Here is an 18,301-nt window from a genome sequence, read left to right on the forward strand (position 1 = left end):
CGGTGAACAGTATTTTAATGTTATTCTCTGGTTGTAAGTGGCTTTGGATAAAAGTGTCTGCTAAATGAATAAATGTAAATGTAAACAGTAGGCCTATATAAAAGAAAACATAACATATTAGGCTACAGGGGGTCAGGAGACCTAGAGATTTTAAATAAAAGCTATTTTTGTGAAACTATTAGAATTGAAATTATGATTAGCAGAGGCAACATAACTTTTATTTTTTTTTTTATTTTTATTATTATTTTACCCTTTTTGTGAACTATTGTAGTACGCAGTGTATCCTATCTACAGGACCAGTCTGCGGCAGAGCCTGTCCAAATGGGCGCCTGTCCAAAGGAGTCTGCTGTTTTTGTCAATTTTAAGTTTTAATTTAAAATGTTTGCGATTTTAATATAAATACATGGTTAAATATTTTTCCACTTATTTGCTCGAGCATATTAATATATACATCTGTATAGAAGTAATGCATTGAATACGTTGATTAAATTGGGTTTTAACGTGAATACGTCTATTAAAGAGTGTATATGTGTACAAAGAGAATCGCAATGCTGACAAAACTTTTTTTTTAAATAAAAGTTGCTGATAACTTCTGGATTTGAAATAAAAAAAATAGTGAGTATGCCTATGTGTTTCTGGTACAGTACAGCCGCGGATCAGTTAGCCTACAAAGTAACGCAGCATATGTGAAAGCATCTCGCGCTGCTTGTGCACCGCATACAGTGCACTGCACACTGCTTTCTCATCGCCGCACATTCTATCAGCTGCAGTTCTGGCGCCTCGATCAGTCCCCTAAAACTCGACGTCAGGGCCGGCCCGTGGCATAGGCGGAATAGGCAAATGCTTGGGGCGCCTGAGCATCCAGAGTTTTTTTTTTTTTTTTTGAACAATACAACTTTAATACTACAGATTAAAAAATTAAATATATATATATATATATATATATATTCCTATTCCGCCTAATATTCCTATTCCGCCTATATATATATATATATATATATATATATATATATATATATATATATATATATATATATATATAAAAGCGATCATCCCACAAAAACATAACTACATTGCTTTCCCGATCCACCCCGGTCCGAGTGACGTATCAATACCCCCCGCCCTGCTTAAAGACATCCATTACGTGTTTGATATTGTGACAGATGGCCGAATTCACAGATAAATTATCATTATGTCAAAAAGACCGAAGCCCTCTGGTGCCCAGGGAAGAAAAAAAAGAAGAGAAGAGGAAGAAAAACGGGATAAAGATAGAGGTAATGAATGTGATGTATCTGTTTATCTATGTTGCATTATGCATAAGTTAGCAGTTAGTTCGACGATCGATGCTAGTAACGTTTGCTAATTTGAAATAGCTTATCATGACAGTTAGTTGAACTTGTGCACTATTTTATGGTATTTTTATTTGAATTGGCTAAATTAGTAATGTGTAGTTAGTAGGACATTGCTACCATCTAACTGTTACTGGAAAACAAACACTTTCAAAATAATTTTTTTTGAAAGTGTAACTACTGTATGTGTGCTAGAGAAGTGCTCAATACAGTTTTGTGCATGAATTTCAGATGTAATTATTCTTGCTGTTTGTGTGTTTAATTGTAGTATTTAGTATTTGATTTGAATTCAACCTGTAATAAATGCATAAAAAGAGCACATATGTGCGTTATAGCTCGCAACCACATCACAAATCGAGAATCCATAATATCTTTCTTTATATTTAAAACATTTTCAGACCTTTTTTTCCTCATAAAATTGAATTGGTGTTATCTTTTGAACTCTTGGCATGAAAACAAACATGAGGTTTCAAATGATATATAGTTTGTCAATATTACTTTAGGTTTTTATTAAGATATTATTGTTGTTAAATTTGGAGTGCTCCTCAACTTTCCCAACATGTCCAAAGAAGAGTTGGTAGAGCACTGTCAGACCCTGAGCACAGCTTTAAGTCATGATGGACAGCCAGATATTGATGGCAGGGAACTTGTATTGGAAATGCAAAACTTTCCACATCTGCCATCAAAAAACATGACAAACATTGAGCTCCTGACTTTCCTGCACAAGAAGAAGCTGACGGAAATTTACCCCAATTTGTGGGTCGCTCTGAGAATATCTGCCACTCTACCTGTTACCGTCGCTGCTGCTGAAAGGAGCTTCTTTAAGCTCAAACTGATTAAAAACTACCTGAGATCTACAATGGCACAAGAACGTCTCAGTGGACTTTCAGTCATTAGCATAAATCATGTGGTCTCCCAACAGCTGTCTTATGATGATATCATAGATGACTTTGCTGCTAGAAAGGCAAGGAGAGTAAGGCTGTAGAACATATGCTACATTTTGCATTCCAGTTTGTGTATAGTTATTTGTTTTTTTGTGTATCTTTTTGTTTCTGTATTTTTTTTTCCACAATAATCTTATAATATAAATTTTATTTATATTATATTTATAATTTAGTTGTGTGTGTGTGTGTGTGTGTGTTTGTTTGTTTGTTTCCAAAATAAGAAAACAAGACAAAGCTGTGCAGTTTGTTTCTGTGTGAGTGTATGAACACAATGATCAGTGGTGGAATTGTCTGTGATTCCAGGGGCACCAGGTGAAATCTTGCCTAGGGCAGCAAATTGGCCAGGGCCGGCCCTGCTCGACGTACATTCACATCATATGTTAATGCAGCGGTAGAGTTACACTCACAGGACACTGCACTTATTCGCAATCACAAAAGTTCATTGTTTGCTCGTGCTTTAAAGCTCTGCCAGGTAAACATTTCATTGGCGTTCTGTTCTGACATAATGCACTTTTTCTGAGCGCGTACGCCGAGCTCGCACGCACTGTGAAACAGGGCCAAAACTGGATTTTTGTTGTGTCAGACCTCACTCATCTGCTAGCGATGGAAAAATATGCACAAAACAATCCACTTTTAAATTGTAATTTTATTCAGATGCAGAGGCGTTTCCAGCATTGAAGGACATCCGGGCTTAGCCCAGACAATTTTATTTTCACACTAGCAACCACTTCCCTGTAGTCCAAAACTGGTGAGAGGGTATTATTTGAGTATTGCTCTGGCTGGGCCTGTTTCTACAGTTCCTAAATCTTCCACTCTAGTACTATCCTCAACATCCTCTCTCCTCCCTCAATCATCTGTGATGCAAAAGAACAGATACAGCACAACGCATTGCAAATCAGCTTCCAACAACTAATTCATCAAGTGCTACATATGTCAAATTGTGGACCAATACCATTGAAGAAAATGTATTGGGAAGAGCAGATCAGTGGGATTGCCCTATAAGATCTATCATGATTCTTGAATTTTCATGTACACTAACATAAAGTCATCACAAAAGAGTTATATTATAGTGAGTAAAGTGAGGTAACATTTTTTTTTTTATATATAAATAATTTATATTTTTTGACATAAATAGTCAAAATGATGTATAAGATCCTAAGTTAAAGCAATACATGAATGACTTTAGTCTAAGTTCATTGACACACCATGGCATCGAACTGTATATAATTCTCATCATCTCTATGAGAATAATTCATCTGTCAAAATCCTTTCATTAGGATCATTGAGATAAACAATGTTTCACTTTTAATTTTCTCTAAAGTAAAGTGACTTATTAATTGTTACCAGTTTCCATGCCTGATTCTGGCACAGCTGCTGCTCCTCAGTCTGTTGCTCATCTTTGCTACACTCTACAAAACCATTTAATCAAATCAAAGTGTATATTTACTACAAACTAATATCACAAAACAAGTCACACATACATTTTATGTTAATGCTTATTGGTTATCCTTAGCGAAAACAACACCTGATAAACAAGAAAAGAACACTCCGAACGGGGCTCGAACCGCGGTCTCCGGCGTGAAAGGCGAGAGCGTTAACTCGGAGCTACTAAGCTGCGTCAATTTAAACTCTTGAGGTTTAGCCTACTGTGGGTGGAAGCCAGCTAGATGATGATCTTAAGACATTAAGGACAAAAACAAATGTGAATTCTTACCCACTGACGTCTTTCGGAAAAATCCCCAAAGCCTCATTTGCTTAATTTGTGCTGTCTTTCCTGCTAATTGCCATTAACTCGCCACTAAGTAACGTTAGTTGATGTCAACGACTGTGCAAGCTCCTCCTCTACCTGCTGCATATTCAACAGAGAGGAAGAAACGGAGTCACCCATAGGCTACCAACAGCAAAGGAACTTATTCTATAGGCGAGATTATGCCTATGTCTATTTTTACAGGCTTTATGCAGTATGTGCAAAGCCAAAGCACAATGAAATAAGGCAACTTATGATTTCGGGGGTTTACATAGGCTTTTGTCCGGTTTCATATTTATCAGTCAACTATTCAAAATACATTCGGGGCTACACTCAAAACATTCTGGGCTGAAGCCCCGGCAAAATCGGTTGCCGCCGCCTCTGATCAGATGGACAGATTATTTCTCAAATTCTCAGGGGAGGCAGAGCTTATCCTAGGGGAGGCACTGCCTCCCCCAGCCTCCCCCTAGACACGCCCCTGGCCTATAAAATCACAGTTATGTGAGAGAGAGCACACATTTATTTCAAATGTCTACAATATTCAAAATGAAAATGATGGGGAAACAGCCTTCAACACAACACCCATTTTCTGAAAACACAGGCAGGTATGTTGGAGTTTGCGATGGGTTGACTTGTCCTTGCAAGTGTTCACATGAAACTAACACTACAAGTTTTAAAATGCTTCATGCATTTTCAAACATAGTCAAGTAGTAGATTGGAGTACATCTACTGGTAGTTGGCAAGCGATCTAGAAAAAAACCCCTTTCCTGATCATAATGTGGATTCTTTTTACAAGATTCATCATAAAATACAATAACAAAGGGTAACAGGTGTATATTATGACCATGTGTCCTAAGGGTCAATGAAGTGATGCAAATTTTTGTCCAGATCTATTACATTAAAAATACATTTAAAAAAATGCAATTCACACTTGAATACACCTCTTCTATGATGAACATTTTTCAGTTGCTGAGCTTAAAGTTATATTGATAGTTTTCTGGGGCGTAAAGTAAAAAATGTCATGTGTTCTCCAGAGACAGAATAAAAAAGGTCAAAAACTCATTAAAAGCTCACCACACTGATGCAGGCTCGTTAGCTGAGAACTTGTTTTTCAGATTTTCAGAATAGTTTCTTACAGCCACTCTAATCTCCTTTGTCAGTCTGTTTTTGGCCTGATTGTACAATATTTTATCCTCACTTCTGTAAACATCCTCTTTGGCCTGATGAAGCTACCTGAGTCCTGCTGTAAACCATGGTTTTACATTGTTGTTAAATAAGTCCTTGTAGGAGTATACATAGGCTCACTGGAAACTGGTTTATGATGTCACCGTATCTGTGAGCTCATCCAGGTCTGTGGCTGCAGCCTCATAAACACTCCAATCAGAGCAGTCAAAACAGGCTTGTAGTTCCAGCTCTGCTTCATTGGTCCATCTTTTTACAGTTTTACTTTTTATAAAGCAAATTGTGGAAGAATGCATTACATCGTGCTGTCACGTCTCAGCAATTCGCCATGTCCGTTTGACTATTTATAAATATTTGTAAATTTCCCATTCTGTACAATTGTATTTATACTTTATTTATAAATATTGTATCATGAATTCAGGACATTAAACATGCGGTTTACAAATGATCAGACAGTACAGGTGGTGAATTATGTACATATTATTGCAGACAATGCAGTCTAATAAAGATACGTTTTAGCAGAATTATTGCTAGAAAAGGCCCAGACCAAGTGGTCTGATCTGACCCAGCTGTGTTGAGCCGGAATCGGTCCAGTGCTTTAACACCATAAATAAAACACAGGTGAGGTAGCCGGCTGCGGGCAACTCTTGTTGTAGATTTTTGCCTTAATCTATGAAAAATCACTCTCAAGTTTTTAGGTTTTGATTTCAGAATATTAGACTTTATTGCAACCAATAAAGCCGAGTCGGCCTGCAGAGCAACTAACTAACTCTGGCTTTCATTCACTTAAATACATCTTCACAAACAAGGTTGGGCTTATCCTTTTTTTAAACATGCATTATTTGGTCAAACTCTGGTCTGACCAAATTAGGAAGTTACAGAACCACTTTTGCAAGGGATATTTTTCTCCCAGCAGTCATGAGAGCCAATATGTAATGCTTACTCTGCAAACTTTCAAATGTCACACATAAGCAGTCATGAGAGCCCACACGTAGTGCTTACTCTGCACACTTTAAAATGTCACACATATATAGAACACACGTTCTTAAGGCCTTCATGCACATACAGCCAACTATATGTTTGCCTGTCAGATATAACTGTGGTACAATTAACAATGTTTACATGTCAGATATAACTGATAAAATCTCCTACATATTCCCCCCTTTGTGACTTTTTAGAGTCACATTCCTGAGTGCAGTTTCATAATTCAGTCGCTTTTGCTATGCTATCTAGTGACTCAATTAAGTCTCACCATTGCACTACCAATGACCCCATTATGCAACTGCACTCCGGTGGAGATTACAGAACCAAACATCTCTACTCAAATTGTCTCGAGAGCAGAGTAAAAGGTTCTGTCTCCATTTCCTTTTAATATACAACATGTTATAATCCTAATTGTCCAATTGGTTCAGCTTGACTGTGATGGATTAGTTTACTGGTGTTTGCCATAGTCTTAAATCATCCATCATATCATTAAAGTGTAACGCAGATGTCTTCAACCCAGATACTTTACGTATCGTAGAGGGCCACCCATTGGGGAGAGGTTAGGCTAGCACTTTCACCCAGGGTACGGCTCATCTTTTATTCATCATCTTCGTCTTCGTTTGAAGTGCTTGACTCCTCATCTAATGTTTGTGAATCCCAATGTGGTTTTTCAATCCAACCCTGATGCTCTACTATAACTCTACCATTATCTTGACATCTTAATAATTCCATTTGCTTAACTGTGGCTTTAATAACTAATGACCTTAATAAAGGCAGCATACAACAAAATACTAACACTCCTATTACTATTGCAATTCCCAAAAACATTCCTAATTTAGCAAACCATGCTCCCCATGCTCCTAATTTTAAATCGAGCCAATCCCACATTTAGTTATCCCTTCCAGCATTTGCTTTAACTTCGGTTCTTAAGCTTTTTAACTTAATCATGACTTCACTGAATGTTCCTCCTGGTGCAGTATTGTTTGGTATGAAAGTACAACACTGATCTCCAAACATAACACACACACCCCCTTGTTTTGCCAATAACCAATTAAGAGCCTGTCTGTTTTGCCATGTCATTCTACTTGTTTCATGTACTTGCTCTCCTAAAGCAGTTAAAGCATCATCAGTGTAATTAATAAATCTTTGTTGATTATAGTAAATATAATTGATCCACTCTGTATTCTTATTTTGTGTAATCCAAATGAATATTGATTCTAGCCCTGCTTTGACCTCATCTCTAGCCTTAAATTCATTGGGTATACCCCTAGGTTGACCAATTGAGTCTAAAAACACATTAGGGTCTGTTTTATATGCTCTTTTCGTTCTGTTTCTATCTTCCTTTATAAATTGTCCTGCTTCCCACTGTGCCATTGTAATTTCCTGAATCAATCGTACTCTAACACATATCCCTTTCCATCCTAGTGGTAAGGATGCCATAAGTTGTTCTTTCCCACAAACCCAGAAAAAATCTGCCACCACTAGTGTTTGATCTTCATACAACTCTATCGACGGTAATGCTATAGTTTGATTCTCACACTTTTCTTGATTTATTTGTATTCCCTTTCTTAATCCTTGTGCTTGAAGTTCTGGGGCTCTTACAGGTACATCTGAGTTCCAAGCATTTGTTTTATCTAAATTCCATGTAATAACACATTTTCCCATGAATTCTCCCAAATCATGAACTCCTTTAGGTTTACTATAACACTCATACTCCTGGCTATAATCTATGTCATACCATTTTGGGATTTCTACCTTTCCTTTTTTAGTTTAATGTTTTCTTTTATATCCCCATATCTACACCAATCTCCCCAGTGCGGCTTATTGAAGTGATCCTTGAGAATGGAATTTCCCAGAAATGCCAAACATTCTGCTGGGCAGTACGGTCTAACATGCTTTCTTAAATGACAAAAGTTTCTATTAAAGTTGGCACATTTTTGATAGTCATGCTGATTTGGAATTACTGTTACCTTATTTAGGGGTGATTTGGAGCATAGTAGGCAGTTTTCCATACCTATTTCTCTTGCTGTAAAAGTTGCCCATTCATACCATTCATTATTTTGTGCTGTTTCCCATAACCTATCTATTTTCCTAATATTTCCATTACTGTCGATCTTATTTTCAATGTTTCTACGTTGTTTTGATATCCTTTGTGGTTTACCTAATTCTTGATTTGTTTGCATTATTTCTAAATTGCTACTAGTTTTGACTGAGGGCTGAAAAATCAATGATAGGGAAGTCTGGTTGAGTTCCTGAGTAATAATGTTGGCTGTGGCTTGAGCTTGCATTACCAGATGCAATAGGTATATGATGATTATCACAAATGTTATGGGATTCATTTCTATTGTTTTCTTGATCTTCTCTGCTTTGCTCCACTCCCTGTGTAACTTTTTCTGAACTTTCAGCATTCTGTACCTTTTCCTCTTGTGTCTCTGGTCTTACCACACTTTCTTTTGTACTGTCGGGATCAAGTTTTTCTCCTTCTCCTTCCTTACTTACTTTGGGTACCCTTGTACAGTGGTTCAAATGATACCAAGTGGTACTTCCTTCCACCTGGACCGCTGTTGGAGTAGCTGTTACCACTTTGTAAGGTCCCTCTCTCCTGGGCTCATTCCACTTTCTTCTGAATACTCTTAAATAGACCTGATCTCCTGGAACGACTGGACAAGATGTCTCTGTCTCTTTTTCAGGCTCTTTTCTCTTTTCCTGTAAATAGATAGCTTTATGTATTGCAGTTAGTTTTTTCATATATGACCTCAGTTCCATTTGCAATTGCTCTAGAGGGGGTCCTTTGTACGGTCCTCTGCAATATGGCACAGGCATGGGTCGACCCGTAAGCATTTCATGCGGTGTTAAATGCGTGCTTCTGTTAGTTTGCATGCGATAACTCATTAGCGCAAGAGGTAGAGCATCAATCCAGTTGAGTTTAGTACTTTCACATATTTTGTTAAGTTTGGCCTTGAGGGTACCATTTACCCTTTCCACCAGCCCTTGAGATTGTGGGTGGTAAACACAGCCTAACCTCTGTTTTATTCTTAGTTGCTGTAATACTTGCTTTACAGTTTTTTGAATAAACGCTGATCCGTTATCTGAACTTTTTCTGATGGTATGCCAAATCTCGGGATTACTTCTCTTGTTAGAAACTTAATAACTGTTCCTGCCTCCTCATCTGCTGATGGTATTGCTTCTACCCATCTGCTAAATCTGTCTATTACCACAAGCATGTATCTTTTGCCTTGTACTCGCTTTATCATGTCCACATAATCCATTACTAAGTGTTTGAATGGTCCTTCTGGTATTGGTATGTGGCCTATCGGTGTGGTTGTTCCTTTCCTAACATTGTTTTTGGCACAAATTTCACATGTGGACAGAAATTCGTCTATCATTGCATGTAAGTACGGTGACCAATATCCTTGCTGTTTAATTTTCCTTACTACTTCCCCCCTTGCGCAATGGTCAAATCCATGCGCATCTGTAATAAGTATATTTAATAGCGTAGTTGGTGCTACTATCTGTCCTTCATGTGAACGCCAAATATCTTGTGTGTCTTTTGTTGCTCCTCTTTGATGCCACATTGTCTGTTCATATGGACCTGCTTGTTGTTGAATTCTAATTATATCCTGTAGCTGAGGTTGTGGTTCTATTAAAATTGTTGGAGCTAATACTGCAACTTTACATCCTGATGCTTTTTTAGCTTCTATATCAGCTGTGTTGTTACCCTTAAAGATATAATTGTTTCCTTTTTTATGAGCCTGACATTTGATAACAGCTAATCGCTTTGGTAACATCATGGCAGAAATTAACTGTACTATCTGTTGAGTGTGTTGGATGGGAGTCCCATCACTCTTTTTGAAACCTCTTTGTTTCCACACCGCCCCAAATAGATGACATACACCATGAGCATAAGCTGAATCAGTAAAAATATTTGCTATTTGTCCTTTTGCTAATTGGCATGCAATTGTGAGTGCTTTTAATTCCGCTAATTGAGCAGAACATGGCTGTATACAATGTTGGGATATTACTGGTATAAATTCGTCCTTGTCTTGCTTTATTATTGAATATCCTGTATGAGTTCCTGTATAATCTCTAAAACTGGAACCATCAACAAAGTAAATTACTTCTGCTTCAGAGATCGGTGTTTACTCAAGATCCGGTCGTAGCCTAGTGAATGCCAATGAGTTAGCCACACAATCATGTGGCTCACCTTCAAAATCCAGAGGAATCAATTCAGCTGGATTAATTGTATTACATTGCTTAATGGTAACATCTGGATACGTCAGTAGTGATGAGTATGCTAAAATACGGGCTTGCGTTAAAACAAATTTTCCTTGTTCTAGCAACTCTACAATTTTATGATGCGTGTAAATGATTACAGGGTACCCCATAGTCAACGTGGATGCCTTCTCATAAGCAAAATATAATGCTGCAAGGCCTTGTTGGTAACATGGTGGGTAACCTTGTGCTACATTGTCCAACTTAGTATGCTATGGGTTGTTTTTTCCTGCCACTACATGTCTCTTGCATCAATACAGCTGATGCATAGCCATCAGTTCTGTTTGACACATACAGGTGAAATGGTATAGTGTAATCAGGAGTACAAAGGGCAGGTGCTTGTTGTAATTCTTTTTTTATAGATTCAAACGATATCATTGCATCTGCATTCCATTGTAATTTAGTATTTAAATTTTGCAATCCTGCCTGTTTCATGATCTCTCTTAGTGGAGCTGTTTTTACTGCATATCCCTCTATCCAATCAGAACTAAATCCTGTCATTCCTAAGAAGGTCATCATCTGCCCTACTGTTTGTGGCAATGGTGTTTTACTTATGCCTTCTAAATGATTTGGAGCTACAGCTTTTGTACCATATGAGATTAGTCGTCCTAAGTATTCCACTTGTGTCTGGCAATACTGTAGTTTTGTTTTGGATGCTTTATGTCCTCCTTGTGCTAACCTAGTTAGTACTTTAATAGAATCTTTATGACACTGTTCCAATGAGGTGGAGCAGATCATTAAATCATCTACATACTGCAGCATTACGCTGTCTATTGTTAGGTCTTCTAAGTCAGCTTTGAGAACTTGATTAAATATATGTGGTGAGTGTTTAAATCCTTGTGGCATTCGTTTGTAGGTATATTGTTTTCCAGCATATGTGAATGCAAATAAGTATCTACTTTCTTTTGCCACAGGAATACTGAAAAATGCAGAACATAAATCAATTACGGTAAAGTACTTGGCATTAGGTGGGACATTTGTTAGCAGCGTGTGTGGGTTTGGAACATCAGCTGGCCAATCTTCTACTATATCATTTATTGCTCTTAAATCATGTACTAGACGCCACTTAGATTTGTTTGCTTTGATTACAGGAAAAATTGGAGTATTACAATAACTGTTTGTTTCCACCAATACTCCTGCTTTTACTAAACCATCTATAGTGTCTTTTATGCCCGTTTCAGCTTCAGGCCGCAAAGGGTACTGCAATTTTCTTGGCAGACGTGCACCTGGCTTAAGTCGTATTCTTATTGGATTGGCTGACTTTACCAATCCTACATCTGTGTCATGTTGAGACCATATCTCATTTGGTACCTGACACTCCAATTCTTTAAATAGTTCAGTATCAATAGTCTCTTCCAATTTGTGTGTTGTCATCATTTGCGTTTGCATTTTTTCATTGATGACTATTTCCTGTGGATTTCCCAATAATGATGTCCCACACAAAATTTTTATGTAATTTTTGTCAGTAGAATGGAAAATCAATGGATTTATCGTTGTTTCCCATTGGCACCGTTTAGCTTTTATCATCATTGGCCCCAAATGTTTTGCACTTGAATTTTTACCTACATATAGAGATACATGTGGAGCGGAATCTGTAATATTGAACCACTTTTTTACAAATTCATTCTCTGTTATATTTAAAGCTGCCCCCTGTTTACCTATTATGATGTATTGGGAGGTTATTTTGATTTTTTGTTCTTTAGTTCCTTACTGCCATTTCTTTTCTATGTCTGCATCTCTCTTAGGATCATATATCATTGTACAGTGAAATTCTGATCTTGGCAACTGTGCTTCTGGAATCTGTGTTTCAATGAATTTTCCCCATTTATTTATTATTTGTCTCACGTCGTTTTCTATCTGTCCTATCCAGTACACATTTGCTTTTGGCTCAGAAATCATCATTTGAGTTTCTACTCCTTGTAAATCTATATACACTCCGTCTGGAGAACACAAAATTTGAAGTTCCATTTTACTCAATGCATCTCTCCCTAATAAATTAACCGGTGTCTGATGTGATACCTAGGATAGGTATAGTTGCCGTTTTATTTTTAGTTTGTAGACAAACTGGAGTAGTCATTGGAATTAGCTGCATTTGTCCCGAGAATCCTACTGTCTTTGCAAATTTTCCAGACAAGGGGAGATGTGAGGCATAATTTGAATTTACACATGTGTAAACTGCTCCTGTGTCTACTAGCATTGGTATTGTTTTTCCTTCTATTTTAACCTGCAGCATAGGTTCTTGATCAGCATTGGTTGTTAAAATTGGAAGCTGACTCTCCCCTATAGGATTCTCTGGGCATCCCTAATATCCTTGATCTGGTCCCCTCCAAGAATTTACTGAGCCCTGACCTACACCCCTATAGGGCTGATGCCAACCCCCCCCTCCACCCCCAGGTGACCGTTGCCATGGATTTTTTGGGCAATCCCTTTTTTGATGTCCAAGCTCTCCACATATCCAGCACTTTTTGCTTCTTATTATTTTCTCCATGTTTTGGTCTTGCTTCCCATCCCATCATCTCTGATTGTGGAGCATAAACATTGATGACAGGCGCAGGGCCCTGGTGTGTATTTTTAGGGATAGCTGTAACTGGATTCCACTGCATGTTTGGTGTTAAAGCATTTACAGGAGTCAGTACTGTCATTTGCTCTGATTCTTCCTTCTTTACGGTAGCTTGAATCTTTTTCTTATTTTTTTGTATTAATTCTTCCAGCTGTAACTGTGTTAGTTTTTTCTGCAGTTCTTTCTCTTGTGTTTTTAACTTTTGTTCATTTTTCCTGTATTGTTCTACTGCATGAGTCACATGATCACAAAACTCCTTATGTGTTTTGGAGGTTAAGCCGACCACGTCTTCCAGTCTGCTCTTTACAGCTTCTGGCATGGCATCTATTACAGCATTTCTGAACAATGTAGCAATTAATGAGTCTCCTTCTGGATTCCCTTCAGTCTCTTGCTTCCATTTGTTTAGTTGTTTTTGAACATATGCGATTGGGTTTTCTGTTTCCCCAAGCTGTTCCCCTTTTAATGCCTTAGGGTCTATTCTGGTTGGATATTCATTACGCATTGCCTGCCACATTGTTGGACGGTATTCATCAAAAGCAGTTCCATCCATATAATAAGAATCCACAGCTCTATCAAGATCTGATGCTTGAAGGATTTTCACCATGTCAGCTCCTCCTATAACTTTTGCCAGGAGTGCTTTAATGTCCCCCACAGATAACAGTTTGCCCATTGTTTGTTCTTCAAACACTCTTATCCACTTTCCAGCCCCCTGGTGCATATCAGGGAGGAGAGCGACAAGCCCATCAAGGTCCTGTGTAGCCCAAGGCACATAATGTCCCTGCGTACCCTTAATCAAAATTGGGAGTTGCTGCGCCAAAGGTCGTAACCTATGCTTCTCTCTTCCGTGCATCCAATTTCCATCATCACATGACAAATCCTCTTCACTCTCCCTCTCCTCTGTGTCTAATAATCTGCTTCTAGTTTTAACCAATTTATCCGTATCTCGTATTAATTTCTCTGTTTCTTTAACTTTCCTATTTATTTGTGCTTCTATTATTTGCGCTTCTGCTTCTATCTCCTGTTCTTGTCTTCTTACTTGTCCTAATGATTTTTCATATAATGTTTCTTTATTTAACTGTGATTTCATTTCTTGTAACGCTGTCCTTGCTTGATCATAACAGTCTAATGACAGACTCTTCTCACTTTTTCTATCCTGCATCTTTTTTGGTTTTACCCCTAATTTTGTAAGTGTTTCTTTTTCAAACTGCACATTTCCTTCCATTTGCATTTCTCCTAAAACCTCTACAGTTCCCTTAAGCATTGGGAATTGACCTTCTGAGGGTATTTTTGGAGGTGATTTAACAAGGGTCTCTTCTCCTTTTTTATTCATTTCTTTTTCTGTCTCTTTTAATATTTTCCTAGTCTGTCTTGTGGTTTTTAGAGCATTTTCTCCTTCTTTTTTAAACAATATCAGTACTTCTCTCTCTCTCTCTCTTTTTGCTTCTCTCTTCTTATTCTTGTTACTTTCTTTGGGTCTATAATTTTTTATCAATGTTTCCATCTCCTCGCACAAAGCTACATCAAATGTCCCATCTTTTGGCCATTTTGTTATCATATTTTTAGTTCTCTTTTGCCATTTGTTTGAGAGTTTATCTATAAGTTCTTTACACAACGGATATTTTAATCCTAATATATCTACTGGAGTTGCTGCCATAATTATATTTTTTATTTTATAACAACCTTTTATTTTAATATCCACTTACTCCATTGACCTTTGTTCTAAAACCATATACTGGACTCAAAGCTTTTAATTATTTTTCTTATTATTTCTTCTTTTATTTCTTCCTTAGTATTTTTGATTTTTCAAACTATTTATAATTTCTTTATCATTGATTAAGTTTTTATTTAAATTTAAATTTTTTATTGTTGTTTATCCCTGTGCTTTAAATGTTAAACTTTAAGTACAGATATTTATTTTGACTTCACAACTTTTCTATTTGAAGTTTACTTCTCTTCTGTGATTTGACCAGTTCAGAAGTTTAGCATATTTTCACCGTCAGCTGCCAGCTGCTAGTTCTAAAAAAACCTCACAGCTGAGAGTTAATTGTCTACTCACGCAGCAATGACTCCCTCTACTGGTTACACATGTTACACTATGTCAGATTTTAGTTTTCTATGTGTTTTCTATGAAATTTTCCTTCCACAGTTTTATGAGACAACTTTCATTCCCAACATTCATTCAACATATAAATGACAAACTTTCTTTATTGATCAACTTTACTCCATCCGCCTTTGTCCTTATTTATTTATTGGGCTCATATTACATTCACACAGTGTTCCTTTTATTGTCAACGACTAATCATACATTTCAATCCTGTATTGGACTTATATTTTTATTCCGTCATACGTGTTCATACACATTTTCTCTGCACACTCTTTGAACCACAATTGTGCTTACAATCTTTTATTCAGACTTTTTATATGAATTTTTCCCAAGAACTTTATCCGCATTTATGCCTATTTAGACCTCTAATATTAATACTTTTCAAGAGCATTCTCTAATATTAATACTTTTCAAGAGCAACATATATGCCTATTCAGACCTCTAATATTAATACTGTTCAAGAGCCTTCTCTAATATTAATACTTTTCAAGAGCAACATATATGCCTATTCAGACCTCTAATATTAATACTGTTCAAGAGCATTCTCTAATATTAATACTTTTCAAGAGCAACATATATGCCTATTCAGACCTCTAATATTAATACTGTTCAAGAGCATTCTCTTATATTAATACTTTTCAAGAGCAACATATATGCCTATTCAGACCTCTAATATTAATACTGTTCAAGAGCCTTCTCTAATATTAATACTTTTCAAGAGCAACATATATGCCTGTTCAGACCTCTAATATTAATACTGTTCAAGAGCATTCTCTAATATTAATACTTTTCAAGAGCAACATATATGCCTATTCAGACCTCTAATATTAATACTGTTCAAGAGCATTCTCTAATATTATTACTTTTCAAGAGCAACATATATGCCTATTCAGACCTCTAATATTAATACTGTTCAAGAGCATTCTCTAATATTAATACTTTTCAAGAGCAACATATATGCCTATTCAGACCTCTAATATTAATACTGTTCAAGAGCCTTCTCTAATATTAATACTTTTCAAGAGCAACATATATTATAATATATATTATTACTTCTTAAACTTTATCTGTCCTTATTTACTGCTATTGCACCTGCAACCTTACCAGCAAATAAAAACAGATCGTTGCATGCAATTATTTCTTCTGAAATCAAAACCCTTTATTCTTTTTATCCTTTTTGGTTTAGAAGAGCTTTCTGAGCGTTCTTACCACCACAGGCAAACTGGCATGTAACACAAACGTTTATAAGCAAAATATGCTTACCTCTTAATGGTGGCCACCGTGTTTGTGTTCGCCTTCCCAGCCAGCCCGTGATGTAACGACTCTGCTCTCTTCTGTCCCTGTTCGGGCGCCAATTGATGTAGATTTTTGCCTTAATCTATGAAAAATCACTCTCAAGTTTTTAGGTTTTGATTTCAGAATATTAGACTTTATTGCAACCAATAAAGCCGAGTCGGCCTGCAGAGCAACTAACTAACTCTGGCTTTCATTCACTTAAATACATCTTCACAAACAAGGTTGGGCTTATCCTTTTTTTAAACATGCATTATTTGGTCAAACTCTGGTCTGACCAAATTAGGAAGTTACAGAACCACCTTTGCAAGGGATATTTTTCTCCCAGCAGTCATGAGAGCCCATATGTAATGCTTACTCTGCAAACTTTCAAATGTCACACATAAGCTGTCATGAGAGCCCACACGTAGTGCTTACTCTGCACACTTTAAAATGTCACACATATATAGAACACACGTTCTTAAGGCCTTCATGCACATACAGCCAACTATATGTTTGCCTGTCAGATATAACTGTGGTACAATTAACAATGTTTACATGTCAGATATAACTGATAAAATCTCCTACACTCTCGGCCTGGATTATACCTGCTGAGTCTGAGCCGCAGGCGCCGCTAGGCTGCTGACCTTGGGCCGATTACTACATGCTATTTTGTTATCCAAGGGCATAATTCCATAATCAAGTTCCATGATCGTGGAACCTTCACTACAAATGCTCAGTATATTTTATAATTGAATATAGGTTTATGTATTATAATAATCAATCATAATATGAATATATAAATATATGTTATTGCCTGCGTTTCCAAAATCAGTTACCCGTCACCGCCACCACCCAGAAATAAATTGGAGACCCCACAAAAGTCAATGTGTAATTCTCACCCTGCTGATATACACTGATTAGCCACAACATTAAAACCATGCCTAATGTCCCTCTCGTGCCGCCAAAACAGCGCCATTCTGAGATGCTATTCTTCTCACCACAATTATACAGAGCGGTTATCTGAGTTACCATAGACTTTGTCAGTTTGAACCAGTCTGGACATTCTCTGTTGGCCATCAACAAGGCATTTCCGTCCAAAGAACTGCCCCTCACTGGATGTTTTTTTTTGTTTGTTTTTGACACCATTCTGAGTAAATTCTAGAGACTGGTGTGCGTGAAAATCTCAGGAAATCAGCGGTTACAGAAATACTCAAACCAGCCCATCTGGCACCAACAATCATCCATGAGATTATCTATTCAGACAATCTTGTGGCAGCAGTGCATAAAATCATTCAGATTTGGGTCAGGAGCTTCAGTTAATGTTCACATAAATCATCATAATCTGGAAAAAATGTGATCTCAAGGATTTGGATCATGACATTATTGTTGGTGCCAGATGGGCTGGTTTCACACCGAGGAGCCATCCTGTACTGTCTCCGACCTCAACGTCCTAGCATTGAGTCCCTGAGTCAAAGCCCTCTGAACCCAGAACACATGCAAACATATCAAATCTCTCTGGATTATCAGGTAGTGTCTGTTCCTCATAACTGTATCTCACACTGGTCAGATTTTCAGTTAGGATAAGATTACAATGAGCAGTGTTGGGGCCCAAAGTCACAGGAGCTGAAGAGAGACGACACAAACATACACACATAATATAAGACAAATTATCATTATGATGATAAAGCTGAATTCATTGTTATATTCTGTACTTCCTGTCTTCAACAGTTTCTTGCATCTTCTGTAACACAGAAAACTGCAGATTGCTTTTTAAGGTTCCTTTTTAAATGTCATTGGTGGTATGCTGTTAATTATAATAGATTTTCATTAAAATGTCTTTAATTAGCTTAGAATGTATTTGATATGGAGATCCATTTTTATTTT

At 37.1% G+C, this 18,301-nt stretch overlaps 1 long non-coding RNA gene across 1 annotated transcript in view; it reads left to right on the plus strand.

The window, feature by feature from the left end:
- Window positions 1–1,128: 1,128 nt before the first annotated feature.
- Window positions 1,129–18,301, plus strand: part of LOC127654998 (uncharacterized) — a 40,690-nt gene continuing 23,517 nt past the window's right edge. The window contains exon 1 of the long non-coding RNA XR_007971997.1: window positions 1,129–1,274. This is a non-coding gene — a long non-coding RNA (uncharacterized LOC127654998). The remainder of the gene's footprint in view (window positions 1,275–18,301) is intronic.

Source organism: Xyrauchen texanus, chromosome 14 (genome assembly GCF_025860055.1).
Source record: "Xyrauchen texanus isolate HMW12.3.18 chromosome 14, RBS_HiC_50CHRs, whole genome shotgun sequence".
In the NCBI taxonomy this organism is placed as follows: domain Eukaryota; kingdom Metazoa; phylum Chordata; class Actinopteri; order Cypriniformes; family Catostomidae; genus Xyrauchen; species Xyrauchen texanus.